We start from the raw sequence: 8,481 nt of genomic DNA, 5'->3' as shown, positions 1-8,481 counted from the left end.
TAGTCTTATTGAGATTCCCTTGTATGTGATGGATTGCTTTTCCCTTGCTGTTTTGAGAATTCTCTCTTTGTCTTTGACATTTGATAATCTGATTATTAAGTGTCTTGGTGTAGGTCTATTCAGATCTATTCTGTTTGGGGTTTCCTGCACTTCTTGGATCTGTAATTTTATGTGTTTCATAAGAGATCGGAAATTTTTGTTGATTATTTCCTCTATTATTACTTCTGCCCCTTTTCCCTCCTCTTCTCCTTCTGGGACACCCATGACATGTACATTCATATGCTTCATGTTGTTATTCAATTCCCTGAGATGTTGCTCATTTTTTTCCATTCTTTTTCCTATTTGTTTTTTTTTGTGTGTAGGATTTCAGGTGTCTTGTTCTCCAGTTCCTGAGTGTTTTCTTCTGCCTCTTGAGATATGTTGTTGTTTGTCTCCACTGTTTTTTTCTCTTGTGTTGTGCCTTTCATTTCCACAGATTCTGTCAGTTGTTTTTTCAGACTTTTATTTCTACCTTATGTTCACCCAGTGTTTTCTTTATATCCTTCATCTCTTTTGTTATATCTTCCCTGAACTCATTAATTTGGTTTTTGATTCGATTTAGCATATTTCTTTGAAAAATCTTTAATAGATGGTTTCATTAAAGTGAAAGAGTATCTCAACTGTATCTTGATTGAGGTGTAAGTTTGTTCCTTTGACTGGGCCATATCTTTGTTTTTCCTTAGTATAGATTGTGGTTTTCTGTTGTCTAGGCATCTAGTTTCCTTGGTTACCCCAGTCAGATTTTCCCAGACCAGACTGGGTTCAGGTCTCAGAATGGGGTTATGTTCAGTTTGGAGTTTCCCTGAGGGTGTATTTTTGAAGAATGACCGACTTTCCTTTGAGGCCTCTAGCTGCTGTGCTTTTCCTAACCTGCCCAGCAGGTGGCACCTGTCAGCCTGTCACTCCTGACTGGTGAAAGGAGGTGTGGCTCCTTTAGTTTCTGTTTTGGCTGTTTTCCCCCAGGCTCTGGGGTCTGGTTCTGAAGGGAAAGCTGGGCCCCACCTCCTTACTGTTAGGGAAGATACACCTCCTGGAGAGTCATCATCTGCATTTGAATTGTCTCTCGGATTCTCTTATCTCCACCCCTGGCTGGGTCAGAGAGCTGTGAACTGAAAATGGCTGTGGCTCTTTCCTCTGAGCCCCTCAGGTTGAGAGAGATAAAAAGGGACAGAAAGCCCCCTTTTAGAGCCAGTACATGGCCCCCCAGTTTCACTCATTTGCCAGAGGTAATACCTGGTCTTCTGGGCTCCCCCTCCAGGACAGATGAGTCTTTTGGTTCTTTAAGGTCAGCCATGACTAAAAGCCTCTGTCTGCTTGTTGGGGGTTTGTAGCTTGTATTCAGCAGTCCACATTTTGTTAATTAAAACCCCAACTGGAGCTCAGGTGAACTATATTCACTTGCTTAGAGAGCTCTGCTTTCTACCACAGCGAGGTTTTGCAGCTAAATCTACCATGGGTGGAGGGGGCTCCCTGCACAGTTCTGCACTTTTTTACTTACAGGTTTTAAGCTGAAAACTCAGGAATTCCTCCCAGTCCAGGTTAGTGTACGATGTGTGGACAGTCATGGTTGTCCCCCAGCATTTATTCCAAACTATTTACTAGTTGTTCCTGTTGTTCATTAGTTGTTCCAGGGAACTAACTAAATTCTGCTTCTCTCTATGCTGCTATCTTGCCATCTCTCCTTCTCTGTACTATCTTAACAATTTTTCTGTAAATATAAAACTGTTCTAAAAAATAACATTTGTTGTTTTAGATAAGGGTATGGTGGACATGAATTCATGTTTCTGTTTGTTCACTCTGTTCTGGTCAGATACTCTCTGGAGGCCTAGGTCCAGTTCTCAGCTTTGACTTCATAGGATTAGACTTAACAAACCTAAGGGACTCTAAGCATCAGGAAGAATGTTTCCCCTATAAATGGACTAATCTATTTTCTTGTGATACCTTCTGTAAGGATGGAACAAAATAGTCATCATCAAGGAGAATTTATAAAAGCATAACAGTGTCACTTGGTGGTTCAAGCAAATAAAACTGACATTTATCAGTTTCAAACTAAAACTAATAACATTCATGCAGCCAAACATGGTAAGATGATACAGAAAAGCAAGGTGAAAAATGATAAAATACCTAATCCCAGCTAAGCTATAGGATAAGTAGTTTGCCTTTGTGTATTCATGAGCTCTAATGATAACAGGGATTATATGTGGGGACATCTTATAAGTAACTGGCAAATGAGAATGATTGACCTTCAACAGAATTACACAAAAATGATCTAAAGGAGTGCAGGAAGTTTGTCACCCCAGAAATAGTGGTGAACATTTATCTATCCATTCATTCAACAGACAAGTACTGAATGTTAATCCCGGGCCTGTCACTGCATGATGCACTGGGAATATAAATATAAATCAATGTTTCCTGGTTTTGAATAGTCCATATTTTATTGAGGCAATTAAAGAAATAGTCAAAATACAGTCTCATTATTATAAAAGAGGGGTACACAATTTAACCAAGGAGGTGAAATACTTGTACACTCAAAATTATAAAACATTGCTGAAAGAAATTAAAGAAGACCTAAATAAATGAAAACACACAGTTTTCATGTATTAGAAGACTTAATCTCATTAAGACGGCAATACTACCCTAAAGGGCAATCCCTATGAAATCCCAATGGTAAAGCTGATGCTAAAATTCATATGCAATTTCAAGGGATCTAGAATAACCAAAACCTTCTGGAAAAAGAAGATCACAGTTGGAGGACTCACACTTCCCTTGATTTCAAAATTTACTACAAAGCTACAGTAATCAAAAGAGTATGGTGGATGGTTGGTATAGAGTGTGAATATATCTCAATAAAACTGCAGAAAAAGAGAGTGGTACTGTGATTAGGTTAGACAACTAGATGTCCACATGCAAAAGAATGAAGTTGGACCCCTATCTCATACCATATACAAAAATTAACTCAAAATGGAACAAAGATCTAATATAAGAACTAAAACTATAAAACTCTTAGAAGAAAATATAGGATAAATCTTCATGACCTTGGATTTAAAAACACATAAGGAACAGAAGAAAAACTAGATAAGTTGGACTTCATCAAAATTAAAAACTTTTGTGCATCCAAGGACACTATCAAAAAAGTGAAAAGACAACTTACAGAATGGGAGAAAATATTTGGAAATATGATAAGAGTTTAATATTCAGAATATGCAAAGAACTCCTCCAGCTCAACAACAAAAAGACAAACAATGCAATTTAAAAATGGGCACAGGCAAGAATCAAACCCAATCAGTCTGATTCCAAAATCTGTGCTCTTAGTCACAAAGCTATGTAAATGAAGGGTTAGTAAAAGCCTGTGAAATCCAAAGATATTTGTTTCAGTCTCTTCCACTTAAAGAGATCACACTCTCCAAGAATAATTTGATGATGGTTTTTATGTATTAACTTAAAAAATAAAACCTCAGAAGAAAAAAAATGGGCACAGGGCTTGAATAGGCATTTCTCCAAAGGAGATAAACAAATAAAACACATGAAAGGATGGCTAACATCATTAGCCATTAAAGAAATCAAAATCACAATGAGAGACAAGCTTAGGAAACAGATACCTCAAAGTCTAAATTTCAAGGACATTACATTAAAATATCAAAGTGCCCAGTTTTCAACAAAAGATTATAAAACATACAAAGAAATAGGAGGTGATGGCCCAGGCAAAGAAGATTAAAGAATTAGAAACCAACAACAAGGAGGACCAGACCTGGGAAATACCAGACAAAGACTTTAAAAGGATGATCCTAAATATCCTCAAAGAGCTTAAGGCAAACATGGGCAAAGAACTAAAGGAAATTAGAACAGTGATAGAGGAACACAAAGAGAACATGAGCAAGTCATTTCACATCTCTGGATGGAAATTATGAAAAGGTATCAAACAGATCTGAAGACCACAATAACAGAAATGAAAAATTCCCTGGAAGCATTCAATAGCAAATTGGAGCTGGCAGAAGAATCAGGGAGCTTGAATATAAGACAACTGAAATCTTCCAGTTTGGGGAGCAAAAGGAAGAGAGAATGAAGAAAAGTTAACAGAACCTGAGAAACCTGTGGGACACCATCAAGCATAATAATATACTCATTGTGGGAGTCCCAGAAGAAGTAGAGAGAAAGGGACAGAAAGAAAATTACAGGAAGTAATGGCTGGAAACTTCTCAAATTTAATGAAAGACATGAATATACACATTCAAGAAGCCCAACAAACTCTAAACTCAAGTAGTTCCACACCATGATACATTACAATCAAACTGTCAAATGCCAAAGATAAAGATAGAATTCTGAAAGCAATGAGAGGGAAGCAATGTATTATATATAAGGGGGCCTCAATACAATTAAATGCCAATCTGTTGTTGGAAACCTCAGAGGCAAGAAGGCAGTGGGATGACATATTTAAAGTGCTGAAAGCAAAAAATTGCCAACCAAGAATTCTGTATCTAGCAAAACTGTCTTTCAAAATGAAAAAGAGAAAGCCACAGAAGCAAGAAGCTGAAAGCAACAGAATATGGAAGGGAAGGGAAAGACCAGCAAATGCTGCCACGTGCCTTGCCATGTGACAGAGGAGCCCAGGATTGCTGGCAGCTGGTCTTCAGGGAGAAAGCATCGCCTGATGATGCCTTGATTTGGACATTTTTCTCAGCCTTGAAACTGTAAGCTTCAAAAGCCACATTATCAGAAGAAAGGGATGAAGATTTGCTTTTGGATGCAGCATGCTCTCCACCAGGCAGTCCTCTTCTGGACCAAGTGGCTCTGGAGCACAACATAGCAAACATAAAGCAGTGAGAGTCCTCCTCTCCTCTACATTACAGACCCTTTAATCACCAGTCTCCAGCTCATGGAGACATGGAAGCCCCCAAATTCAAGAGAACACATCCATTGAAAGCAATTCTAAGATTCAGGCTGCTGGCCCCTTGAGGCCCAGAAGGAGAGTGAAGCACCAAAGCAAGAGGACAAGACAATCACTATCCCATCCACCCCAGAAGCCAGCTGGACTTTCCTTGCTTCCTCAAAACGGGGAGAAGGAGATGGAGAAGCAGAAGCCCAGAGATGTGAAATGACTTGCTCATGTTCACATGGTTAGCAGTGGAAATCAGAACCCAGCCCACCCTGTCTGATTGCAGAGCCTGTACTCTAATCCCTAAACTCTAAAGGCAAGGCATGCTGCTTATTCAGCACACACTCCCAAGAGCAGGCACAGTGTCTAGCTCCCAGCGAGTGTTTAGTAAATGTTTAGAGCATGAACAGAGGGAGGGAGACTGCCTGCATCTCAGTAAAAGAAAAAACTTTTGAATTATCAAAGTAATTGATAAATATTGATAAATATTATTGTATTTTTTGTTTGTAATTACACTTTTTACTTTCCACAGGATCTAAAAAGCAAATCCATAAAATGTAATGAAAAATGAATGTTTTTGGACTGATAATATGTAAGTTTGTAATTTGTGAAAAGGACGACGTAAGGTGGGGGATGGATGGATATAGGAACACAGTTTGTGTATGCTATTGAAATTAAGTTGATATCAAACCAAATAAGATTGTTATAGATTTAGGATGTTAAACTTAAGCTCCATGGTAACCACAAAGAAAATATCAGAGAATGTACACACTCATAGAGTTAGAAAGCAGAGTAAAGTTTACCAGGCATGGGAGACAGGGGCAATGGGGATTAATGCATAATGGGTTAGGGTTTATGTTTGGGGTGATGGAAAATTCTGGTAATAGTTGGTGATGAGGGAACTACAATATAGTTAATGTCACTAATCTCACTGAATGGTATGCTTGTGAGGGATTAGGATGGGAAGGTTTATGTTGAATATACATTTCCACAATTAATTAAAAACAGAGCAACTAAAGGGATAATGACATTTAAATGCAATACATGATCCTAGAGGGGATGTGTTCTGGTTTGCTAATGCTGCTGTTATGCAAAATACCAGAAATGGATTGGCTTTTATAAAGGGGATTTATTAGGTTACAAATTTACAGTTCTAAAGCCATAAAATGTCCAAACTAAGGCAGCAACAGGAAGATAACCTCACTGAAGAAAGTCCAATGGCATCTGGAACACTTCTGTTAGCTGGGAAGTCACATGGCTGGCATCTGCTGGTCCTTTGCTCCCAGGTTGTGTTTCAAAATGGCTTTCTCCAAAATGTCTATGGGCTTCTGTCTTCACTCCTCTATCTCGGCTCCTGTGTGTCCTTGCTTCTTTCTCCCAGGGCATTTCTCTCTAAGCATCTTGGGGTCCTCTCTTAGCTTCTCCAGGGCAAACTTCATCTCTTAGCTTAGCATCTCTAAATTTCCTTCTGTCCACATCTCCAAGGCTCTCTAAATGTCAGCAAGCATCTGGGTCTGTATGGGCTCTTAGCTTCTCTCTTAAACACTCCAGTGAACTAATCAAGACCTACTCTGAATAGGTGGGGCCACAACCTCCTCGGCAATAATCTAATCAAAAGTATCACCCACACCTCTCTCTCTCTAAGCCCACTTGGCAGGTGAACTCACTGCCTTCCCTTCTATGTGGGACATGACTCCTAGGGGTGTAAATCGCCCTGGAAACATGGGACGTGACACCCGGGGATGAACCTGGACCTGGCATCATGAGATTAAGAAAACCTTCTTGACCAAGAGGGGGAAGCTGAAATGAAATGAAATAAAAGTTTCAGTGGCTGAGAGATTTCAAATGGACTCAAGAGATCACTCTGGAGGGCATTCTTATGTGCTGTATAGATATCACTTTTTGGTTTTTAGTGTATTGGAATAACTAGAAAGAAATATTTGAAACTGTCGAACTGCAACCCAGTGGCCTTGATTCTTGAAGATGGTTGTATAACTATGTAGCTTACACTGTGTGACTGTGTGATTGTGAAAACCTTGTGGCTCACACTCCCTTTATCCAGTATATGGACAGATAAGTAGAAAAATGGGGACAAAAAGTAAATGAATTATAAGGGGTGATGGAGGGATGGGTTGTTTTGGGTGTTCTTTTTTACCTTTATTTTTATTCTTATCTTTATTTATTTATTTATTTATTTTGAGTAAGGAAAATGTTCAAAACTTGATGGTGGTGATGAATGCCCAGTTATATGATGGTACTGTGAACAGTTGATTGTACACTGTGAATGACTGTATGGTGTGAATATATCTCAATAAAACTGAATTTAAAAAAAAAGTATCACCTGCAGTTGGGTGAGTCACTTCTCCATGGAAACAGTCAATCAAATTGTTCCATCCTAATCAAAAGACTAATAAAAATTTGCCCCCCCAAGTTTGCATTAAAGATCATGGCTTTTCTGGAGGACATAATATATGCAAACCAGCATAGGATCTAATAATGGAGGAGAAAAGGCTCAAAAGGACATTATTGGGATATACAAAAAAATTGGAAAATAGAATGCAAGCTGTGTATCAATGTTAAAATTCTTAAACTTGATAACTGTATTTAAGGTGGTTACATAAGTGAATGTTCTTGTTCTTAGGAAATGTACATGGAAATATTATGTGTTCAAGGAGTATGATGTGTGCATCCTGCTCTCAAATGGTCCGAAGATAGACAGATAGATAGATAGATAGATAGATAGATAGATAGATAGATAGATAATAGATTAATAGAGAGACGGCTGGTAGAATGATATGGCAAATGTGGAATAATGTTAGTATTGGTGGATCTCTGTATCTGGGGATTTGGGGTATGGTGGAGTTCTCTGCAAGGAGTTTGTATTATTATTGCAACTGTCCTGAAAGTTTGAAATTATTTCAAAATCAAAAATTCAAAGAAAATTAAACAATACATTCAGATTTTAAAAATCACAATAAACAACTTCACAGCCACTAGAATGGCTATTATTAAAAAAAAAACAGAAAATCATAAGTGTTATCAAGGAAGTGGAGAAACAGGAGCCCTTATGCATTCTTGGTGGGAATGTAAAATGGTGCTGCCACTGTCAGATGTTAAATTTCTTTTGCACTTGATAACTGCACTTAAGGTGGTTAAATAAATGAATATCCTTGTTTTAGGAAATGTACATGGAAGTATTAAGTGTGCAAGGAGCACAATTATACAGATTTTTTACTTATAATTGTGTGAACTTAAACAAATTACTCTCTGAGCTTCAGCTTCCAGTTTTAAAAATGGAAATTGGGTTTTGTCAAGGAATCCAAGTCCACTCAATGGGGAAAGAATAATCTCTTTAGCAAATGGTACTGAAAAACTGGATATTCACATGCAGAACAATGAAAGTGGACCCCTAGTTCACACCATATACAAAAATTAACTCAAAATGGATGAAAGACCTAATATAAGAACTGAAACTTAGTGGAAAATCTTTAGGACCCCATATTAGGCAACAGATTCTTAGACTTTACAACAAAAGCATGAGCAACAAAAAACAAAATAGATAAAAGCAA

The sequence above is a fragment of the Choloepus didactylus genome, chromosome Y, assembly GCF_015220235.1.
Source record: "Choloepus didactylus isolate mChoDid1 chromosome Y, mChoDid1.pri, whole genome shotgun sequence".
Lineage (NCBI taxonomy): Eukaryota > Metazoa > Chordata > Mammalia > Pilosa > Megalonychidae > Choloepus > Choloepus didactylus.
Note: the sequence above shows the minus strand (reverse complement) of the source record.